General features: G+C 37.5%; 1 long non-coding RNA gene across 6 annotated transcripts in view; it reads left to right on the top strand.

Annotated features, from left to right (window-relative positions):
- Window positions 1-21,965, top strand: part of LOC132006786 (uncharacterized) — a 126,817-nt gene that overhangs the window by 19,232 nt on the left and 85,620 nt on the right. For 4 of the 6 annotated variants that reach the window (XR_009401226.1, XR_009401229.1, XR_009401224.1 and 1 more), the window contains exons 2-3: window positions 8,253-8,360; window positions 10,361-10,644. This is a non-coding gene — a long non-coding RNA (uncharacterized LOC132006786). Of the gene's footprint in view, window positions 1-8,252; window positions 8,361-10,360; window positions 11,689-19,238; window positions 19,865-21,965 lie in introns of those variants that run through there. The other 2 variants (XR_009401227.1, XR_009401223.1) reach the window with 2 other exon arrangements.

Here is a 21,965-nt window from a genome sequence, read left to right as displayed (position 1 = left end):
TTTCTCAATTTTAAGTATCATTTTTATAGGCTTTTCTTTCTTTCTTTTTTTTTTCTTTAAAGATTTTATTTATTTGACAGAGACACAGCGAGAGAGGGAACACAAGCAGGGGTTGGAGGAGAGGGAGTAGCAGGGACAACAACGTGGATGTGATCATGACCTGAGTCGAAGGCAGATGCTTAACGACTGAACCACCCAGTCTCCCCTTCGTAGGCTTTTCTTTTGCAAGTAGTTAATACCCTTTTTTCCTGTTTATCTGTTAGATTTTTGATAATTTCTCTCCAATTTTAAATAATTCTTTGTTTAATTTGAATGTAGCCCTATCTGAAGTTAAATTGCAAATATTTTCCCTGAGTTTGTTAGTTACCCTTCTTCCTTTTTCTTCAACTTAGATGATGTAGGAAAGATGTTAGGGTTCGAAGCTGACGACCAAGAAGGAATTCTTGAGACATCTTTGGTACAAAAAGGTGATTTTATTAAAGCATGGGGGCAAGACCTGTGGGCAGAAAGAGCTGCACAGGGATCATGAGGAGTGGCCCATTACATACTTTCAAGTTGGAAGGGGTTTTGGATACTGTAAATCTCTAAGGAATTTGGAAGCAAGGTTTCCAGGACCTTGAGGGGGCTTGCTATTGTTGGGAAAAGGTCATTTATTACCACCTAATATAACCTTAGTTATGAGACCCTTCAGATGTATACCTGTGGGCCATAAGCGTGTAGGAAGATTGCCAACATGTATCTTGCGGGGAGGGGGGTGGTTAGAGATAAAGGAAGTTTCCAAAGGAATTTTTTTTTTTTAAAGATTTTATTTATTTATTTGACAGAGAGAAATCACAAGTAGGCAGAGAGGCAGGCAGAGAGAGAGGAGGAAGCAGGCTCCCTGCTGAGCAGAGAGCCCGATGCGGGACTTGATCCCAGGACCCTGAGATCATGACCTGAGCCGAAGGCAGCGGCTTAACCACTGAGCCACCCAGGCGCCCCTCCAAAGGAATTTTTATACGTTAAAGTAGACTTACAGGTTTGGGGGTGGGGTCAGGTTAGGATTGCCTTTTGCCCATATTAACATCGAGGCAGTTGAGTCCCTAGAGGAATGTCACTCTGCCTGTTTTAGGGACTTGTCAGTGGCTTGTAGCTAGTAAGGAAATTTAATAATTTTTCTTCACCTTTGTTTCCCACATCAAGCTATAATTTATAAATAAAATTGATAGTACCTTAGTTTATTTGTTCACTTGTTGGAAGGACTTTTTGGTTGTCTCCAGGTTTTAGTGGTACAATAAAGCTTCTGAACATTTCATACTAATTTTGGTATGGATATGTATTTTTAGTTTTGTCTTGGGTAAATAAATACCTAGGAGTAGGTTTATTGGGTCATACTGTAAGAGTATAATTAACGTTACAAGAGACTGCCAAATAGTTTTCCAAAAAAGCTTTACTGTTGTACATTCCCACCTGAAATGTTTCCATTTCCAAATGTTCTACACTCTCAACAGCATTTCATAGTGTTTTAAAAAAAGCCATTCTAATAAGTGTTTAGTAGTATTTTGTCATTTTAATTTGCATTTCCCCAGGAATTATGATGTTGAATACCTTTTCATGTGCTGTTTTACATTTATATCTTTTGTGAAATGTCTGGTCAAAATTTTGTTCATTTTTAATTGGGTTGCTTATCTTAGGATTGATATAGAATGTTTCTTCATATTTTCTAGGTATAAGGCCTTTGTCAGATGTATGTCAGATGTATGTATTTTGAATATATCCTCCCATTCTCTTGGGGTGCCTTTGGTTTTCTTAAGGATGTCATTAAAAGATCAGAAGTTTTTTTAACTTTTTGTTTTTGTTTTTAAAGATTTCATCCATTTATTTGTCGGATAGAGAGAGCATGAGCAGGGGGAGTGGCAGGCAGAGGGAGAAGCAGGCTCCTCGTTGAGCAAGGAGCCCAACACAGGACTTAATTGCTCTGAAGACCCTGGGATCATGACCTAAGCCAAAGGCAGATGCTTAACCAACTGAGCCACCTAGGCATCCCAAAGATCAGGTTTTTTTTTTTTTTTTTTTAAGATTTTGTTTATTTATTTAACAGACAGAGATCACAAGTAGGCAGAGAGGTAGGCAGAGAGAGAGGAGGGGAAGCAGGCTCCCTGCTGAGCAGAGAGCCAGATGTGGGGCTCTATCCCCAGGACCCTGGGATCATGACCTGAGCCAAAGGCAGAGGCTTTAACCCACTGAGCCACTCAGGCACCCCAAAGATCAGAAGTTTTTTTGATGAAATTCATTTCATAACTTTTTTTCTCATATGGTATATACTTTATTGTTTTTTTTGTTTCAAGTTTTTATTTAAATTCTAGTTAGTTAAAGTATAGTGTAATATTGGTTTTAGGAGTAGAATTTAGTGATTCTTAGGGCGCCTGGGTGGCTCAGTAGGTTAAAGCCTCTGCCTTTGGTTCAGGTCATGATCCCAGGGTTCTGGGATTGAGCCCTGCATCGGGCTCTGCTCTGAGGGGAGCCTGCTTCCTCCTCTCTCTCTCTCTGCCTGCCTCTCTGCCTACTTGTGATCTCTGTCAAATTAAAAGAAAAAAAAAAAGAATTTAGTGGTTCTTCACTTACATATAACACCCAGTGCTAATCACAGCAAGTGCCCTCCTTAATACCGGTCACCCATTTAGCCCATGCCCCGCCCACCTCCCCTCCAGGAACTCTGTTCTCTGTAGTCAGGAGTCCCTTATGGTTTGCCTCCCTATCTTTTTTTTCTTCCTTCCCCTATGCTCATCTGTTTTGTTTCTTAAATTCCAAATATGAGTGAAATCATGGTATTTGTCTTTCTCTGACTGACTTATTTTGCTTATACTCTGGCTTCTTCATGTCATTGCAAATGGCAAGATTTCATTCTTTTTTGATGGCTCAGTAATATCCCCTTGTATATATTTACCACATTTTCTTTACCCATCAGTTGATGGACATTTGGGCTCTTTTCCTAATTTAGCTCTTGCTGATAATGCTGCTGTAAACATCAGGGTGCATATATCCCTTCAAATCAGTGTTCTTGTATTCTTGAGTAAATACCTGGTAGTGCAATTGCTGTATTGTAGGGTAGTTCTATTTTTAACTTTCTGAGGAACCTCCGTACTATTTTCCAGAGTGTCTGCACCAGTTTGCATTCCTAACAACAGTGTGAGAGGGTTCCCCTTTCTCCACCTTGTGAGGTAGTAATCTCGTTGTAGTTTTTATTTGTGTTTTCCCTGATGGTGAGTGATGTTGAGCATCTTTTCATGTGTCTGTTGTTCATCTGTATGTCTTCTTTGGAAAAATGTCTATCCATGTCTTCTGTCCATTTAACTGGATTATTTGTCTTTTGGGTTTGGACTTTATAAGTTCTTTATAGATTTTGGATACTAACCCTTTGTCAGATATATCATTTGCAGGTATCTTCTCCCATTCCGTATGTTGCCTTTTGATTTTGTTGATTGTTTCTTTTACTGTGTAGGGAGTTTTTATTTTAATGAAGTCCCAGTAGTTCATTTTTCCTTTTTTCCCCTGTTTACAGAGATGTGTCTTATAAGAAGTTCTAAGATCAGTGTCAGAGAGGTTTCTGCCTGTGTTCTCCTCTAGAATTTTAATGGTTCCTCATCTCATGTTTAGGTCTTTAATCCATTTTGAATTTATTTCCGTGTATGGTGTTGGAACTAGAAAGTGTTCCAGTTTCATTCTTCTGCATATTGCTGTCCAGTTTTTCCAACACAGTTTGTTGAAAAGAGGTATTTTTTTCAATGGATATTCTTTCCTGCTTTGCCAAAGATTAGTTGACCATATAGTTGTGGGTCCATGTTTTTTATCTAATGAATATTTTCCTTTGCCAAAGTAGAAAAAATATTCTGTTTTCTTCTCATTTTATCATTTCACTTCTTACATTCAGGTCTTTAAATCTATTAATTAAAGTTAATTTAATTAAATTAATTTTATTTATGGAATAGCTTTAGACTTACAGAAAAGTTGAGTGGCTAGTACAGAGAGTTCCCATACTACTCCCTCCCCATCATACAGTTTACCCATCTTGCATTAGTGTGGTTCATTTATTACAGTAAATGGACTTACAGTCATTATTGTTAAGTACCATCTACAGTTTATGTTAAGGTTCACTCTTTATGTCCTGCAATTCTAAGAGTTTCGACAAATGCATGATGTCATGTATCTAACATTACAGTATTATAAAGAATAGTTTACCCTATGCACCATCTCTCCATCCCTTCCTTTCACCTGCCTCCCTGAAGTCTGTGGCAACCAGTGATCTTTTATTGTCTCTGTGGTTTTTCCTTTTCCAGTGATCTTTCATTGTCTCTGTGGTTTTTCTGTTTCCATGTTTTGTAGTCTGAATTATATAGTATATAGCCTTTTTAGATTGGCTTCTTTTACTTAGCAGTGTTCTTTTAAGAACCCTCCATGTCTTTTCATGGTTTGATAGCTCATTTCTTTTTAGTGGAGAATAATAATTCAGTGTCTGGGTGTACAATAGTTTACTTACCATTCACCTACTGAAGAACAGCATCTTAGTTGCTTCTAATTTTTGACAATTGATGTATTGTTAAGTAAACCCATATCTTTATAAATCAAGCTGCTATAAATATCCTTTTGCAGGTTGTGTAGACATAAATTTTTGGTTCTAATACTAAGAAGCGTGACTGCTGAATTGTATGGTAAGAGTGTGTTTAGTTTTATACTGCCATACTCTTTCCTGTACTTGCTGTGGTATTTTGCACTGTCACTAGTAATGAATGAGAAAATGCTCTTTGTCCTTGCTGCATTTGATATTGCCAATTCTGTTTCATTTTTTTTTTTTTTGCTTTTTTAAAAAATATTTTAGCTTTTTTTTTTTTTTTTTTTTTAAGCTATTCTGGTAGGTGTGTAGTGGTATTTCATTGTTGTTTTAATTTGCAGTTCTCTTACGATATATGTTCATCTTTTCATCTCCTTATTTTCTTTGGGTCACTGTTAAGGTGTTTTGCTTATTTTTTTGACTAGATTTCTTGTTTCCTTATTGTTGAGTTCTAAAAGAGTTCTTTCTGTGGGGTCGCCTGGGTGGCTTGGTCATTAAGTGTCTGCCTTCAGCTGAGGTCGTGATCCTGGGGTCCTGGGATCGAGCTCTGTGTTGGGCTCCCTGCTCAGCAAGGAGTCTGCTTCTTCCTCTGCCCCTCCCCCCATTCATGCTCTCTCTCACTCTCTTGATCCTACTATCTCTTTCTCTTGAATAAAGAAATACAATATTTATAAAAAAAGAGTTCTTTGTATATTTTGGTTACACATCCTTTATCAGATAGTTTTTTGCAAAATCATCTCTTTGTCTCTTCATTTTCCTTGTACTGTTTTGTACAGGGCATGCAACTCATTTTAGTTGTTTAACTTAATCAGTTATTTCTTTCATGGATCATGGTTTTGGTGTTGCATGTAAATTGTACTTAAAGGAAATATTTAAGACAATTTTGGTATAATTGGGGGAGGATCAAGGGTCATAAAGGAGGGGTGGTTTCTGCACTTGATTTGAATTAGTAAAAGGTTGACAGTAGACTTTGGTAATGTGTGTGTGTATATATATATATATATGCATGTAAAAAATAGAAAACTAAGAGAACAAAGGAAAAATAAGATGGCAGAGGTTAGCTTTAATATATTGACAATTACATTAGATTTCAGTGGTCTAAATGCACTTAAGACAAAGACAAGAGACTGTCAGAATAGAGTAATAGCTATGACCCAATTATATGTGTTAATAAGAAACTGACTTCAGGGCGCCTGGGTGGCTCAGTGGGTTAAGCCGCTGCCTTCGGCTCAGGTCATGATCTCAGGGTCCTGGGATCGAGTCCTGCATCGGGCTCTCTGCTCAGCAGAGGGCCTGCTTCCCTTCCTCTCTGCCTACTTGTGATCTCTCTCTGTCAAATAAATAAATAAATCTTTAAAAAAAAACTGACTTCAAATATGATTATGTAGGCAGATTGAAAGTAGAGTTGTAGTCAGAGATACGCCATGCAAACCTCAAAGGAAAGCAGTAGTGACTTTTTTTTTAGATTTTATTTTTTTTATGTATTTATTTATTTATGTATTTATTTTTTTAAGATTTTATTTATTTATTTGTCAGAGAGAGAGAGAGAGAGAGCGCGCGCGAGCTCGCACAGGCAGACAGAATGGTAGGCAGAGGCAGAGGGAGAAGCAGGCTCCCTGCCGAGCAAGGAGCCCGATGTGGGACTCGATCCCAGGACGCTGGGATCATGACCTGAGCTGAAGGCAGCTGCTTAACCAACTGAGCCACCCAGGCATCCCTATTTTATTTATTTTTATTTAAAAAAATTTTTTTTATAGATTTTATTTTTAAGTAAACTTTACAGCCAATATGGGGCTTGAACTTACAACCCCAGGATTAAGAGTCAGATGCTGTAGCTGACTGATCTAGTCAGATACCCTAGTAGTGACTATTTTAATATCAGATAAAGTAGGCTTTAGACAAAAATATATTGTATATATGACACATTAATATAATTGGTATATATTAATATATAGATATTAAAGAGGAGGGTACTTTGTAATGATAAAATTCACTTATATGGCAGTCCTAGGGCCCCTGGGTAGCTTAGTTAAGTGTCTGACTCTTGAATTCTACTCAGATCACCATCTCAGTCATGAGATTGAGCCCCACATCGGGCTTTTCCCTCAGTGCAGCGTTTGCTTAAGATTCTCTGCCTCTCCCTCTGCCCCTCCTCCTCTACTCTCCCACTTGGATTCTCTCTTTTTAAAAAAAAAAACAAAACACAGCAGTTCTGAAGTGCATGTACCAAACAGAAGAATTGTAAGACTCAGCAGTCTTCACAATTGGTGGAACAACGAGACAGAATATCAGTATGTGTTTAGAAGAATTCAACAGTGGGGCACCTAGGTGGGGCACTTGGTTAAGTGTCTGCCTTTGGCTCAGGTCCTGATCCCAGAGTCCCAGGATCAAGCCCCGCATCAGTCTCCCTGCTCATCCGAGAGCCTGCTTCTCCCTCTCCCTCTGTCTGCCACTCCTCTTGCTTGTATTCTCTCTGTCAAGTAAATAAAATCTTAAAAAAAAAAAAAAAAGGTAACAGTACAGTAAACCAACGAGATTTAATTGGCATTTATAGAACACATCATACAACAACTGAAGAATATACATTAATTATTTTTAATTACTAGGGTTTATTTTTTAGTTTTATGTTTACAGAAAAATTGAGAAAATATAGTTTCCATATATCCTCTGAAAATACCCCCCCCCCCCAGATAAAACCAGTTTCCTTTATTGCTATCTTGTATTTGTATGGTACATTTATTACAGTTGAGCCATATTGATATATTATTAACTAAGTCTATAGTTGACATTGGGGTTCACTCTGCTTTATATATTATATTTGTTTTTGATAAATTTAAAATTATATGCATTCACCATTACAGAATCCTACAAAGTAGTTACACTGCCCTAAAAATCCCCTGTATTCCCACCTTTTCGTCCATCCCACCCTTCAAACTCCTGACAACTACTAATATTTTTTACTATGTTTATTGTGTGCCTTTACCAGAATCTCATACAGTTGGAATCATACATTATATAGCCTTTTCACTTTACTTCTTTCATGTAGCAATCCTCTGTGCCTCTTGAGTTGATAGCTCATTTCTTTTTGTTGCTGAATAATAAATACATACTATTTTATAGTGTTTTCTGTGCTATTCAGAAGATTTAGGGGTGCCTGGGAGGCTCAGTTGGCTAAGTATCTGACTCTTGGTTTTGTCTCAGGTTATGATCTTGGGTTATGAGATTGAGCCCACATTGGGCCCCATGCTCAGTGTGGAGTCTGCAGGAGTCTCCCCCCGCCCCGCCCCTCCGGGGCTTGCATAGGCTCACTCGCACTCTCTCAAATTAATAAAGAGGTTTACCAACATAAACCAAACTTAACCTCACCAAATTTAAAATAACTGAAATCATACAGAGTATATTCTGACTATAATAGATTCAAACTAAAAATTAAAAGCAAAAATAAGGAACTCTAGTTGGATATTAATCATCACTCTTAATCTGTGGATCAAAGTTAAAGTTTCAAGGGGAATTTTAAATATATGCATATATGTGTTTATTTATCTGAAAGGACATGTAAGCATAGTTATCAAAATATGTGAGACAAAGTATTAAAGCATTGTATGGAGAAGAATTTATACCACAAAGTACTTTCTTTTTCTTTCTTTTCTTTCTTTTTTTTTAGAAATGGGAAAAGGGGTCAATTCTATAATCAACTTCCCACTTCAAGAAACTAAAAAAGAAAAAAAAAGCATAATTAACCCCAAACCAGCTAAAGGAAGGAAATAATAAGGTAAGAAATTAATGAATTTGGAGTGTCTAGATGACTCAGTCGGTTAAGCATCAGCCTTCAGCTTAGGTCATGATCTTGGGGTCCCAGGATCTCCTGCCCCTCCTGCTTGTGCTTTATCTGTCAAATAAACAAATAAATAAATAAATAAATAGAATCTTTTAAAAAAAGATAAAACTTATATGAAAAAGCAAAGGCCCTAGATAGCTGAAACAATCTTGAAAAAAACTGAATTGGTAGAATCATTCTATCTCTTATTAATGTCTACTGTATATTTAGAATAATCAAGATAGTGTTATGCTGGTAGAGGGATAGACACATACTTATCAGTATGACAGAATCAAGAACTGAGAAACAGATACAGTTATGCCCACCTGATTTTGACAAATGCAGAAAAACAGTGGAGTAGGGAAGGAGCCTTTCCAACAATGGTCCTTGAGCAACCGGACATCCATAGGGGGGAAAAAAGAGTCTTGACCTAGGTTTCACACCTTGTATAAAAAGAACGAAAAACAAACTCTAGACTCAGTGTAAAACGTAAAACTTAAAACTATAAAACTTCTAGAAGAAAACAGGAGAAAATCCTCAGAATCTTGGGGTAGACAAGGAGTTCATATACTTTTTTTTTTTTTTTTTTAAGGTTTTTATCTTTTTGACAGAGAGATAGCACAAGTAGGCAGAGCATCAGGTATAGGGAGAGGGTGAAGCAGGCTCTCAGCGATCCTAGGACCCTGGGATCATGACCTGAGCCTAAGGCAGCTACTCAACTGACCAAGCCATTCAGGGGCCCCAGGAGTTCATATACTTCAAAAACATGACCTGTAAAAGGAAAAATTGATTAATTAAACCTCATGAAAACTAAAAACTCTTATTCTGCTGAAGACTGGTAAGAGCATGTAAAGAGAAGCTACAGAGTGGCAAGAATTTATTTGTGAACTGTGAATCCTCCATGTAAATACTGGTATTATTTAGTTACAAATACATTAAAAATCTAGAAACCAAATAGTAAAAAACCAGCCTGTCAATCCAATTAGAACATGGACAAAAGACATGAAGGGATATTTTAAGGAAGAAGATGAGCAGATGGCACATTTGAAAAGGAAGAGCTGTTTGACATCACTAGCCATTTTTATTTATTTATTTATTTATTTATTTACTTACTTATTTTAAAAAGATTTTATTTATTTGACACAGAGAGAGGGAACACAAGTAGGCAGAGAGAGAGACAGAGAGAGAGGGAAGCAGGCTCCCTGCTGAGCAGAGAGCCTGATGCAGGGCTCAATCCCAGGACCTTGGGATCATGACCTGAGCTGAAGGCAGAGGCTTTAACCCATTGAGTCACCTAGGTGCCCCCATTAGCCATTTTTAAAATGAAGATGAAAGCATGAGGAAATAGATTAAAATAATAAAATGAAAAATAGTGGTAACATCAAGTATTGAATACAGAGAATCGGGATTACTCATGTTTTTGATGGGAATGTAAAATGATATAGCTATTCTGGAAAGTTTAGCGGTTTCTTATTATATTAAACATGCAACTACTGTATAATCCAGCAGTTACACCCTTGAGTATAAAAAATAAATCCCAGAGAAATGAAAATTTATATTCACACACAAACCTGTGTATGAATCTTTATAGCATCTTATTCATAATAGTGACAGTGTAGAAATTCCAAGATGTCTTTTATTTTTAATTTTTTAAAAAATTCTTTCAGTTTTTAGATTTTATTTTTTTAAGAGAGAACAAGCTCTCTTAAAAGTGGGGTTAGGGGAGGGGCAGAGGGGGTAGGGAGAAGTAGACTCCCTGCTAAGCAGGGAGCCAGAGGATGCAAGGGTGGATCCCAGAGACCTGGGATCATTACCTGAGCTGAAGGCAGATGCTTAACCACCTAAGCCACCCAGGCACCCCCTTCCAGATGTCTTTTAATGGTTGGATGCCTTTAAGAAATTGTGATATGTTCATTGCAAGTTGTTAATTTAACTTTTTATTTTTTTCCCCCAAGATGCATTTAGTCACTTAAGAGAGACAGAGCAGGAGGAGAGGCAGAAGGAGAGAATCTCCAAGCAGACTCCCTGCCAAGCACGGAACCGGATCAATCCCACAACTCATGAGATCATAACCTGAATGGAAACCAAGAGTGGGATGCTTAACCGACAGTCATCCACGCGCCCCAAATTAACATTTGTTAAGTAAAACCCTTGGGATGTTTGATGGTGAGCCCAGGTGCTATAAGAGACCACAAGGAAAATTGGAAATAGAGAGTTCATTACTCACAGGTCCTTGGAGGTAAGTACACCACGCATCTTGAGGAGCCACATGAAGAAGTCAAGACGGTGCAGGTAGACGGCAGGTCAGGACCTGGGGCACATACCTTTGTTAGGGTTTGTAGGTAGTGCTTTGGGATTTCTGGGCTAAGACTGGATTGGTCGATTCAAACCTAGAAATGCAAGGTTTTGGTAAGCTTTTCAGGGGTCTAATACAAGGGTTGCACAAGGGAAAAGCCCTGGGAGGCAAGGGAGACTATCACAGCGCCATTGGGGAAGTTGTATCAGGACTAACATAGTTGTGACTGTGTAGGTTGTTATCTAGGGCATGTGTTTGCATGAAGAGCAAATGTCAGTTTAAGGCCCCTTCAGGCCTGTTTAGCCAAACAAAATGGATGCTGAGGCAGCAATATAGAGAAGCTTAGCTAAATTTTTCATATGTGTAATCACTTAGGAATAAAAAAAGAATGAAATTCATACAACAACTTGGGTGAATCTCCAGAGAATTATGCCAGGTGAAAAAATCCAATTGTAGAAGGTATTATTTATATAGTATTCTGAAAATGACAGAATCATAGAAATGGAAAATAGAGTAGTGGTTATTAAGTTTCAGGGATGGGGTTGGGTTCAGAAGGGTGATGAGTTGTAAGATCACATGAAATATCTTTGTGTTAAAGAAAGTGCTCTGGGGGCACCTGGGTGGCTCAGTCAGTTAAGCCTCTGCCTTCGCTCAGATCATGATCCCTGGATCCAATCCCTGAGTCAGGCTCCCTGCTCAGCAAGGAGTCTGTTAATCACCACCTTCTGTCCCCTGCCCCCCACCCCTGCTCATGTACTCTCTTGCCCATTCACTCTCTCAAATAAATAAAATTAAAAAAAAAAAGTCTGCATCTTGACTATTAATAAAAATATCCTGGTGGTGGTGGTGATATTGTAGTTTGGTTTTGTAAGCTGTTGCTGTTGGAGTAATGTGGGTAGACAGTAAAAGGGTTATCTTTGTATTATTTCTAAGAACTGCATATGAATGTACATTTATCTTAAAATTACAGGTTTAATTATAAAAATCTCTGGTCTTGAATTACTGATTTATCAAACCTTTATAGATTTCAAGTTATCTGGACAAGGTTTCATTTTATTTTTTTTTTTTGTAACTTTTTTTTAAAAGAAAACTTTTTTTTTTAAGATTTTATTTGTCAGAGAGAGAGAGCATGCGAATGAGCACAAGCAGGAAGAGTGGCAAGCAGAGGGAGAAGGTAGGCTTCCCACTGAGCAAGGAGCCCAATACAGGACTTGACCCCAGGACCCTGGCATCATGACCTGAGCCAAAGGCCAACCCTTAACTGACTGAGCCACCTGGGCATCCCAAGGCTTCATTTTCAGTGTGCAAGTATAGTATCATCTTAATGTCTGAAACTCAGCTGTTTAGCCAGTTAATGTGTTTTGAACACAGCTCAAAAGTAGAATAAAAAGCATTTTGAGTAAAAGAGGTACAGCAGTGTCTGCACTAGAGCTCATATTGAATTCATTTCAGTGAATCTCACCTGGAACCTTGATATATAATTCTAATAAATCTGGTTTCCAGGTCCATGACAGATTTTGAAAGTAGGAGAGGAGTGATAGCATGAATAATTGATTGTTCCTATAAGTGCAGCTCATAGCCTGACTGCAGTTAAGGAGGCAAATATATATAAAATAGTTTGGGACAGTTTAATGTAGAGGGCGTCTAGAAAAGGTTAAGTTATAGTTACATCTTCAGTTTTGTTAGTCAGAAAAGTACGTTACACATTTTAGGATTCTCTTCTAAAGTTAAAAAAAAGTTTGCATATTGTGTAAACCCTCAGCTAATTGAGAAAACTCATCTATTCAGAAGACACAGCTTTAGTGGTTCCTGGGAGGAGTGAGAAAGCCTTATTGATTTGGAAATGAAGCATAGTGTTTTTTTTTTAAATCTCTTGTTTTCTACAAAACAGATGAAATAATAGTGAAATTGTCATTGCTTAGACTGGTATAGATGTCAGTAGTACTGTTGGGAAAGGGCAGTAAGCCATAATAGAGGAATTGGCACATCTAGGGGAACATAACATCCGAGGTGGTGGCCAACAGTATAATACAATTTTCAGTGTTTGGACTTTTCGAGGGAACTGCAGAGTGGAAGATATTTTCAGGATAGTACTAAGTTGTTACTTTACTTTTACTGTGTTGATATCTGCACTGATGGTGTTAAAGCAGTGGAAAATAAATCTGCTTCTGCCTGAGAACAGAGGTACCAAATTGTACCAGTGGTCATTGTATTCTTCACCATGCACTTGTACTAAAAACTTGAAAAAATGGTCAATATTTAAAAATAATGTTTTTGAGCAAAAATGTTACTAAATTATATTAAATATAGACCCATGAGTACATGTCTTAATATTGTGTGATTAAAAAGGACAGTAAGCATGAATCACTTCTGCATACTGAGTTATGGTGATTGCCTTGGAAAATCATCTGTAGCATCATAGAAAACTGCTATTCAATTTTTTCACTTAAAACAGTTTACTTAGTAGAATAACTGTTAGAGAAACTATGGGTTTTTATATTTGACTTTTAAGTATATATATATTTTTTAAGTAAATAAGTGAGCTTCTCCTTTCAAGGAAAACAATTGATAGTATTTGTTACCCATTTAAAATTTTGGATTTCAAACAAAATTTTAGAATTTTCGTGAACTTATGTCCATCTGTATGAGCTTTATAGTTTCACCAGTGCTTACTTACAGTTAAGATTTTTGTGATAACATGAGATTTATTTATTTATTTATATTTTTAAAGATTTTATTTATTTATTTGACAGAGATCACAAGTAGGCAGAGAGGCAGGCAGAGAGAGAGGAGGAACCAGGTTCCCCACTGAGCAGAGAAACCAATGCGGGACTTGATCCCAGGACCCTGAGATCACGACCCAAGCCGAAGGCAGAGGCTCAACCCACTGAGCCACCCAAGCACCCAACATGAGATTTAAAAAAAAAAAGATTTTACTTATTTGACAGAGATCACAAGTAGGCAGAGAGACAGGCAGAGAGAGAGGGGAAGCAGGCTCCCCACTATTCAGAGAGCCCAATGTGGGGCTTGATCCCAAGACCCCTGGCATCGTGACCTGAGCGGAAGGCAGAGGCTTAACCCACTGAGCCACCCAGGTGCCGCTACATGAGATATTTTAATGAATATGATTTTTAAAATAACATCTAATGAAATGTGCAACATTTTGAGGATCTGCATGACTCAGTAAACCAATATTTTCCAAATGACCCTTGTAGGGTGTTCCACAATCATGCATGGGTTAAATATTCATTGAAAGGGCAAGACCAGTGAATTTTAAAATAACAAAATAGAAGTCATAGATTCCTACGTTTCAGCTGATCTTTGAGAAACTATCACTTGTTGAGTTTTGGTATAGTACCATTGGAGAATATTCATAATTATCTGGAAAGATATTAATATATTTATTTTTCAACTTCATGTCAGTAGGACTTTCTTCATCTATTTCCACCCAAGCAAAACATTTCATAATAGCTCAAATGGAGAAGCTGATATGAGGTTCCAGCTGTCTTCTATTAAACCAAGCATTACTGAGAATTGCAAACATACATAAATATATGTAAGACAATGCTATTCATTGCTAGGGTTATTTGGTTTTGAAAGTACAGTCATTTTGCACAAAAATTCATTATGTAAAATTTGTTATGTATGTGATATATTAGAGTTAGGGTTAGAATTATAAGTAACATTAACCATTTAAGTTAATTGATTAAGTTAATCATTAAATTCATTATTAAATAGGTATTTTAAGTATTTAAAAGGCTTTTTAGTTTACTTGTAAATAAATCAACTAAAGCTCTTTGTTTTCTCAGTAGTCTTAAGAGTATAAACTCTTCTAAAAGCTTTAAAACCACTGGTCTGAAGTTCATGTTTGAGGGTAGGGAACATGGCAGATATATGTCTGATCTGGCTCGATGTTCAGGGAGATGGGATCCAAATTGGTAGGTAGAGCATATCAGCAGATACTTCTAGGTAGTTATGTTAGTCAGGCAGACCGATTGTCGTTCCCTGATGGTTGGTTTAGATTGGTCCAGGACCCAAAACAAAAGATTGAGGTGGGGGTGGGGGGGTGGTACCTGGGTAGCTCAGTCTTTAAACATCTATCTGCCTTCAGCTTAGGTCATGATCCTGGGGTCCTGGGATCAAGCTTCACATTGGACTCCCTGCTCTGTGGGGATCCTGCTTCCCCCTCTCCCATTCCTTCTGCTTGTGTTCCCTCTCTCGCTGTGTCTCTCTCTGTCAAATAAATAAATAAAATCTTAAAAATCCTTTAAAAAAAAAAAAAGATCGAGATACAGAGCAAGACTCCTAATAGGAATGAAGGCTAGTCATATAGACTGAGAATAGGAGGTTCGAGGAATGCTCCAGTTTGGTGAAAGCATAGGTGATCAGGGCCTACCTTTGTCATACTACATACCAGGTTTTTGTAATGGAATAGTTTCAGTCTTCCTAACTGGTAGGGAATGGAACTCCAGAATTACTCCTGTGGTGAATACCCAGCCTCAAAGAGTCCAGGGATTGAGTTGCAGTTTTACACTAGGTAGCTACTTAGTTGTTTGTTTAAGTAATATTTGGAAGTAGAGAATAAGCTGTTCCTTCATATTTGGAAGTCTCCACATTCCCATCTTGTGCTTCCTTGAAGTGATTCTAAACTTTATGTAAAATGCAGTTTATAGGTTAACTAAACAATAGTTTAATGTTACCAGAGAACTCATGGCACATGCTCAAGATGTAGATGTACTTCTTTTGATTTAAACTTAAAAATAAAAGATCTACCATATGGTAGAGTTATATAGCTTTATAAGGTTGTTTAAATAAAACACAGTTGTCTGATTTCCCTCATCCCTTACTTTTCCATTCTCAGAGCAAACCAAATCATGCTGAAATTTCAGTTTTTCTATTGTATCTAAATAATACGCTAATTAACTTTTTAAAAAAATTTTTCGTTTTAGCCATTATCTATTGACTGCCCACCCTGGATAATATTTAACTCTCCTTCATACACATACCTTTCTTACTCCCACCCTGAATTCAGCTATATTATATACATACTCAACTGCTGGTCCTTTCTATTACCTTAATGTATTTATATTACGATTTTTACTTTCTCCCTATGCAGTATCTAGCTTTTAAATATTTAAGTTTACTGAAGTGTAATTTAAATAATATAAAATTCACTCTCCTTAGTTTTATACTTCTGAGTTTTCACAAAGGGCTTCAGTGTATAACTGTCACTGTAGTCAAGATATAAAATTGTTTCATAACCTAAAAAATTTTTCTCATGCTCCTTTATAGTTAGCCCTTTCTCCTCATTCTCTGATAATTCCAGTACTGTTTGTTGACAGTTTTTTGTTTTTTCCCTTGCACTCGTTTTACATCAATCAGTGCCACAAATTAATTGACCATATATGTGTGGGTCTATTTCTAGACACACTGTTTTGTTCCACTGATCTCTTTGTCTGTCATTTTGCTAATACTGCATAAGTTTTGAAAACAGGTATTGTGAGTGCTCCAGTTGTAGTTTTTTCCCCCAAAACTGTTCTGGCTCTTCTAGTTTCTTGGTTTTCCCATCACTGCCCTAAACATCCCCTGTGCTCTGCCAGTTTGTGCTTCTCTCTCCCTTAGCCTCAGGCAACCACAGATCTTTTTACAGTCTTAATGAGTTTGTCTTTTCCAGAATATCAGGTACTTGGAATCACATACATTATGTAGTCTTCACATTGACTTCGTGCACTTAGTAATACACATCTAAGGTTCCTGCTTGTCATGGCTCGATAGCTCATTTCTTTTTGAGCCCTGAATATTCCGTTATCTCAGTGTACCAGTTCATTCATTCATTTATAGAGGGATGTCTTGATTGTGTCCAAGTTTTGGCAGTTAATGAATAAAGCTGCTGGAAACATCTGTGTGCACGTTTTTGTGTGGATGTAAGTGTTCCGCTCCTTTAGGTAAATACCAAGAAGTGTGATTATTGAATTGTATTATAAGAGTATGTTTAATCTTTTAAGAAGCTAACAAACTGGGCGCCTGGGTGGCTCAGTGGGTTAAACCGCTGCCTTCGGGCTCTCTGCTCAACAGGGAGCCTGCTTCCCTCTCTCTCTCTCTGCCTGCCTCTCTGTCTGCTTGTGATCTCTGTCTGTCAAATCAACAAATAAAATCTTTAAAAAAAAAAAAAAGCTAACAAACTGTCTTACAAAGTGGCTATATCATTCCTTTTGCTTCACAACCTCTTTAGTATTTGTTGTTCTTAGAGTTCCAGATTTTGATCATTGTAATAGGTATATAGTGGTATCTCCTTGTTAAAGTCTTTTTAGATTTTATTTATTTATTTGCGGAGGAAGGGCACAGAGGGATAATGAGAGGGAGAAGCAGACTGCCTGCTGAGCAGAGAGCCCGACATGGGACTCAGTCCCAGGACCCTGAGATAGTGACCTGAGCTAAAGGCAGGCGCTCAACGGATTGAGCTGCCCAGGTGCCCTTGGATAATAGTCTTTTATCAGATAATGACTTTTACAAATATTTTAGTCTGTGCCATTTTTTTTTTTTCATCTTTTGCAGAGCGTTAGTTTTGAATTTTAATGAAGTCCAGCTTATTAAAATTTTTTTTCATAGATCTTGGTATATCTAGAAAGTCTTCACCATATCCAAATTCATCTAGATTTTTCTGTGTTTCTTTCTAGGAGTTTCATAGTTTTGCATTTTATATTTAGGTCTGTGACCCATTTTGAGTTAATTTCACATGTGGATATCCAGTTATTCAGTCACCACTTATGGGTGACACTGTTTTCTACTGAATGACCTTTGCTGTTTTGTCAGAGATCAGTTGACTGTGTCTGTGTGAGTCTCTTTCTGGGCTTAGGCTTTCTGTTCTGTTCATCTATTTGTCTATTCCTTCTGCAGTATCAGTGTCTTGATTACTGTAGCTTTACAGCAGGTCTTGAAGTCAGACAGTGTCAGTCCTACAACATTGTTATTCTTCAGTATTGCATTAGTTATGCTGGATCTTTCACTTCTCCATATAAACTCTAGAATCAGTTTGTTGATAATATGTAGAATAATTTGCTGGGATTTTGACTGGAATTACATTGAGTATGTTGAAACAAATTGGGAAGAATTGACATCTTGACAATACAGATGGTCCCCAATTTACAATGGTTCAACTTAGATTTTCCAACTTTATGGTAGTAGAAAGGTGATACACATTTAGTAGAAACTGTACGTCAAATTTTAAACTTTGATCTTTTTCTGGGCTAGCAATATCTAGTATGATATTCTCGTGATACTGGGCAGTGGCAGTGATCTTCTAGCCATGAGATGATAAGGATAAACAACCAATACATTTAAAACCAGTCTGTACCCATACAGCCATTTTGGTTTTTTTCACTTTCTGAACATTATTCAGTAAATTACATGAGATATATTCAGCACTTTACATGGGCTTTGTATTAGATGACTTGGCCCAAATATAGGCTAGTATAATTGTTCTGAGCATGTTTAAGTTAGGCTAGGCTAAGCAATAATGTTCAGTAGGTTAGATGTATTAAACACATTGTATACTTATATTTTCAACTTATGATGAGTTTTTTGGGGGGATATAACCTCATCATGAGTCGATGAAGATTAGTATTTAGTCTTCTTATCTATCTGTAATATGTTTCCATTTTTCAGTTCTTTGATGTCTGTCATCTGGGTGTTGCAGTTTTCCCCATATAGATCTTTTTTTTTTTTCCCCGATTTTATTTATTTACTTGACAGAGAGAGATCACAAGTAGGCAGAGAGGCAGGCAGAGAGAGAGGGGGAAGCAGGCTCCCCGCCGAGTGGAGAGCCCAATGCGGGGCTCGATCCCAGGACCCTGAAATCACGACCTGAGCCGAAGGCAGAAGCTTTAACCCACTGAGCCACCCAGGTGCCCCTCCCCATATAGATCTTGTATATGTTTTGTTAGATTTACACATAAGTATTTAATTTTGGGTGATATGAGTGTAACCAGTATTGTGTTTTTAACTTCAAATTCCACTTATTTCTGGTCTCTAGGAAAGCTGTTGATTTTGTATATTAACCTTGTATCTTGCAGCTTTGGTGTAATTGCTTCTTAGCTCCAATTTGGTTTTTTTAGTCGGTTCTTTAGTAGGATTTTTTTACATAGACTACCATATCATCAGTGAACAAAGACAGTCATATTTCTTTCTTCCCAGTCTGTATTCCTTTTCTTGTCTTGTCTTTTTGCATTAGTTAGGACTTCTAGTGCAATTAAAAAAGGAGTAGTGAGAGATAGACATCCTTACCTTCTCGAATTTTGTGGGAATTCTTCCAGTTTCTCACCATTAAGTATGATGTTAACTGTATTTATTTTGTAGAAGCTCATTATTAAGTTGAGGAAGTTCTACATTCCAAATTTGCTGAGCATTTTTAATCATGAATGGGTGTGGGGGTTTATCAAATGATTTTTCTGCATCTATTGATACTATCTTTTTGATTTTTCTTCTTTAGTTATTAATGTGATGGTTTACATTGATTTTCTTTTTTTCTGTTTTTAAAGATTTTATTTATTTATTTGAGAGAGAGACAGTGAGACAGAGCATGAGTGAGGAGACGGTCAGAGAGAGAAGCAGACTCCCCGTGGAGCTGGGAGCCCGATGCAGGACTCGATCTCGGGACTCCGGGATCATGACCTGAGCCGAAGGCAGTCGTCCAACCAACTGAGCCACCTAGGCGTCCCACATTGATTTTCTAATGTTGAATTAGGCTTGCATACTTGAGACATACAGCTTGTCATGGTGTATAATTATATTTTTGGATTCAGTTCGCTAGTTTGTTGGGTATTTGTGCATCTTTATTAATGAGAAATGTTGATATGCTGTATTTTTTTCTGGTAATGTTCTTCATTTCACTGTTAGGGTAGTGTTGGCCTCATAGAATGAAGTATTTCCTCTGCTTCTATTTTCTGAAAGAGACTTTAGAGATTGGGTATTATATTTTATTAAATGTTTGGTAGAGGGGCGCCTGGGTGGCTCAGTGGGTTAAGCCACTGCCTTCGGCTCAGGTCATGATCTCAGGGTCCTGGGATCGAGTCCCGCATCGGGCTCTCTGCTCAGCAGGGAGCCTGCTTCCTCCTCTCTCTCTCTCTGCCTGCCTCTCCGACTACTTGTGATTTCTCTCTGTCAAATAAATAAATAAAATCTTTAAAAAAAAAATGTTTGGTAGAATTCACCAGTGAACCCATTTGGGTGTGATGCTTTCTGTTTTGGAAGGTTAATTATTGATTCCATTTCTTTAATAGATACTGGCCTAATAAGATTGTCTGTTTCTCCGTGTGTCTGTGTATGTGTGTGTGTGTGTGTGTGTGTGTGTGTGTTTAAAGATTTTTTATTTATTTGACAGACAGAGATCCCAAGTAGGCAGAGAGGCAGGCAGAGAGAGGGGAAGGGAAGCAGCTTCCCTGCTGAGCAGAGAGCCAGATGTCTCTATCCCAGGACCCTGGGATCATGACCTGAGCTGAAGGTGGAGGCTTTAACCCACTGAGCCACCCAGGCACCCCTCCTTGTGTGTGTTTTGACAGATTGTTAGGATTGTGTTATTTAATCTGCAAGTATTTGGGGGTTTTCCATTTATGTTTCTGTTACTGATTTCTGATTTAATTCCATTGTGGTCTGATAGTGTATATACAGACCACAAGAGGGATGCTGTTACCTCACTCTTTCTCTGGTTCTCTCTGGTAAACTTCTAACTGGTGTTTTTTAGCTTGTTGCTCTCATGTTTACCAGTCTCCATTCAACTGCTTACCAGCAAAATTTCTGTTCTTGGGAGTATTCTTAGGATTGATTTTTTTTTTGCCCCTCCCTCCCCCAGTGTTTTCCAAATATATTCCCAATGTATTCCCTTGGGGATACCTTCTGAGCTCTCTGTTACAGCTTGTCTCTGCCCCTTGTCAAAGCCTCTGCACTGCTGCTCCAGAGCTGAGAGGAGGGGAAATGACTGCTTTTCTCAGTGTGACACCCTCACTTAGGGAGCAGAGTTGTTTGGCATTTTCCTAAATGACTATTTCAGCTTCAGGTTAAGTTTTTCCTTTGTGCTGTGTGTCAGAGAAGGTCTCTTTCCACATTAATGTTCCTTTTATCTACAAAAATACCTTTTTAAAAAAATCTGTAAAAAGAGGTTGCTGAGATTTTGATTGGGATGGCATTGAATCTATAGATTAATTGGGGAGATTGATAGATTGATATTTTACTAAGTTTTCCAATTCATGGGCATAATATTTCTCCCTATTTTTCTGGGTTTGTTTTGATATATTTTATTAATATTTTGTTTCCACATACTGTTCTTGCATCTATTTTGTTAGATTTATACATAATAGCTTTATTTTGGGGGATGATATTATAAATTTTATTATTTTTATTTTTTTCACTTTGAATTCCAATTATAGGCGTATATAGGAATATGATTGACTTGTCTATTGACCTTATATTCTGCTACCTTGCTAAACTCACTTTTTCATTCTAAGAGGGTTTTGGGGGGGTTTTTTTGGGTAGGTTATTTGAGATTTTTTGGATGGATAGTAATGTTTCCTGCAGATTAACTTTTTCCTTTCTAACATGTGTGCCTTACGGTAGTTTTTCTTTGCTTATTGAACTGGCAGGCCTTCCAATACAGTGTGGAATGGGATGGCATACTTTCCTTCTTTCCAGTCTTTGTTAGCTAGAGGTCTTTCATAGATGCCTTTTAGTAGGTTAAGCACTTCCCAGTCTATTGAGTGTCTGGAGGGTTTTTTGTTGTTGTTGTTGCTGTTTTTTTAAAGATTTATTTATTTGAGCGAGTGAGTGAGCATGAGTGGGAGGGACAGAGCAGGAGAGGGAGAAGAAATCTGAAGCAGACTCTGTACTGAGCAAGGAGCTGAGTCAGTGCTCAATCTCGACCCAGAGAGAGCATATAGTTGTTTGTAGTATTTCTTCATTTTCCTATTAATGTCTTTGGCGTCATTTGTGACACTGATTCTGAGCTTTATATGGAAAGGCAAACATTGTACAAATAATGTAGTATGGAAGAAGCATAAGAGTTGAAGGACTCACACCATTTGTTTCAAGACTTACTATAAAAGTATAGTTACGAAGATAGGGCAGAATATAGATCAATAGAATAGAGAACTGAGACTTAATGCAAATATTGTAAACTCATCTTTGACAAAGGCAGACAGAGTGCTCAGTGGTGAAAGGGTGGTCTTTTCAAAGTGTTGGAACCAATTGTATGTTCACAGTTTAAAAAGTGAACT

Source organism: Mustela nigripes, chromosome X (genome assembly GCF_022355385.1).
Source record: "Mustela nigripes isolate SB6536 chromosome X, MUSNIG.SB6536, whole genome shotgun sequence".
Taxonomy (NCBI): Eukaryota; Metazoa; Chordata; class Mammalia; order Carnivora; family Mustelidae; genus Mustela; species Mustela nigripes.
The sequence above is the reverse complement of the archived record's forward strand: the minus strand, read 5'-3'. Positions and strand labels throughout refer to the sequence as shown.